Source organism: Nannospalax galili, unplaced genomic scaffold, assembly GCF_000622305.1.
Source record: "Nannospalax galili isolate Female #2095 unplaced genomic scaffold, S.galili_v1.0 scaffold338, whole genome shotgun sequence".
Classification (NCBI taxonomy): Eukaryota; Metazoa; Chordata; class Mammalia; order Rodentia; family Spalacidae; genus Nannospalax; species Nannospalax galili.
Window position 1 is genome coordinate 338,238 of NW_008340849.1, and position 2,016 is coordinate 340,253.

Genomic DNA, 2,016 nt, shown 5'->3' on the forward strand with positions numbered 1-2,016 from the left:
CTCTCTCTCTCTCTCTCTCTCTCTCTCTCTCTCTCTCTCACACACACACACACACACACACAAACATACACATACACACACACAATACATGAAAGCTAGAGGGTGGCTAGTTTCGAAGAGGAGTTAGAGGGAGACGGGGGTGAATGTGATTGAAATACATTATGCACATGTGCGAAAATGTCATAATGAGACTTCTTATTCTCATTGTACTCTAATAGAAAGATTATATTTTCTAAAGATTTAGCACAGTGATTATGGGCGTGCGGTTTTGCAGAGCGCCAGCTGCTGGGCGTGGCACCGGTCTCCCTCGTATGGCTGGGGGGACGTGGGGCAGGTCACGCACCACGTCTGCTGAGACTCTCCCCTACCGGGCCTGGCGGCTCTCGAGGACCGCTGTCAGCTACCCGGTCGGTTCCGTCCCAATCTACTGAGCACTCCCTCTGGGTTCGAGATCCGTCAGCTGCCGGGTCATGAGGGGAGGCGCGGGACAGCGAAAGCAGGGTCTTCCTGAGTCGATGACGGAAGGATAGCCCCTTCAGACAAGTGACTCAGCTCAGATCAAGATTACATTTTCTAAAGATTTAGCACAGTGATTATGGGCGTGCGGGTTTTGCAGAGCGCCAGCTGCTGGGCGTGGCACCGGTCTCCCTCGCGCCGCTGCTGGGACGTCACGCACCACGTCTGCTGAGACTCTCCGGTACCAGGCCTGGCGGCTCTCGAGGACCCGCTGTCAGCTACCCAGTCGGTTCCGTCCCAATCTACTGAGCACTCCCTCTGGGTTCGAGATCCGTCAGCTGCTGGGTCACGAGGGGAGCCGCGGGACAGCGAAAGCAGGGTCTTCGTGAGTCGATGACGGAAGGATAGCCCCTTCAGACAAGTGACTCAGCTCAGATCTCAGTGATTCAGCTCTAGCTTTATTGGGGTAAAACTAGGATTATTTATAGTGTGGAGACAGTAGAAAAAGCCTTAGCTGATAGGTGCTCCTGGAATGCTTCATTTACATAGGGCGATGGGCTTCTATCAGGCTATCAGACAATGCCTGATTAAAACCTGGTAGTTTCTGTGCTGGAGGGCATGTATCTGTGATGGTTATTTCAAAAGTAAGTCAGGGAGGAGAGCAGAAGGTGCCCCGCTGAGAAGGGGAGTCTCCCCATTTGTGCCGAGCCGGCCGCGGGACAGCGAAAGCAGGGTCTTCGTGAGTCGATGACGGAAGGATAGCCCCTTCAGACAAGTGACTCAGCTCAGATCTCAGTGATTCAGCTCTAGCTTTATTGGGGTAAAACTAGGATTATTTATAGTGTGGAGACAGTAGAAAAAGCCTTAGCTGATAGGTGCTCCTGGAATGCTTCATTTACATAGGGCGATGGGCTTCTATCAGGCTATCAGACAATGCCTGATTAAAGCCTGGTGTGCTGGAGGGCATGTATCTGTGATGGTTATTTCAAAAGTAAGTCAGGGAGGAGAGCAGAAGGTGCCCCGCTGAGAAGGGGAGTCTCCCCATTTGTGCTGAGCTGGCTTGCGGATATCCGGACATGGGGAGACTGCTACCCTAAACAGCAGGGGTCCCCAACAAGTGATAGAATGCTTGTCTAGCATGCACAGGCCCTAAGTTCAGTCCTCAGCACCTCAAAAACAAAAACAAAACTTCCAAACTAAAGCAAAATATTATTCTTCTGTCTTTTCTTTCTTGGAGATAATTTTTTGTATGTATGTAAATAATGTAATGTAAATGACTTCAAAATACTTAGGCTATAATTTAAAGTGAAATCAGCTTTCAAAAGTATTGTCATATTTCTTGGGGCTGGAAAGATGGCTCAGCAGTTAATAGATAGCACTGGTTGCTCTTACAAAGGACTCAGGTTTGATTTCCAGGAGTGCCCGATGGCTAATAACTATCTGTAACTCCAGTTCCAGGAGATCCAATGCCCTCTACTGATTTCCTTGAGATTACATGACAGGGATGCACTTATATACATGCAGGCAATACACTCATACACATAAAATAAAAATAATAAA

The 2,016-nt window shown here is 49.0% G+C and overlaps 1 protein-coding gene across 1 annotated transcript in view; it reads right to left on the minus strand.

Moving 5' to 3' along the window:
- The window catches only part of LOC103736344 (sodium/hydrogen exchanger 10-like), a gene marked incomplete at its 5' end in the record, with an annotated part of 75,345 nt that overhangs the window by 51,625 nt on the left and 21,704 nt on the right, over positions 1-2,016 (minus strand). The gene's annotated exons all lie outside the window — the stretch shown is intronic.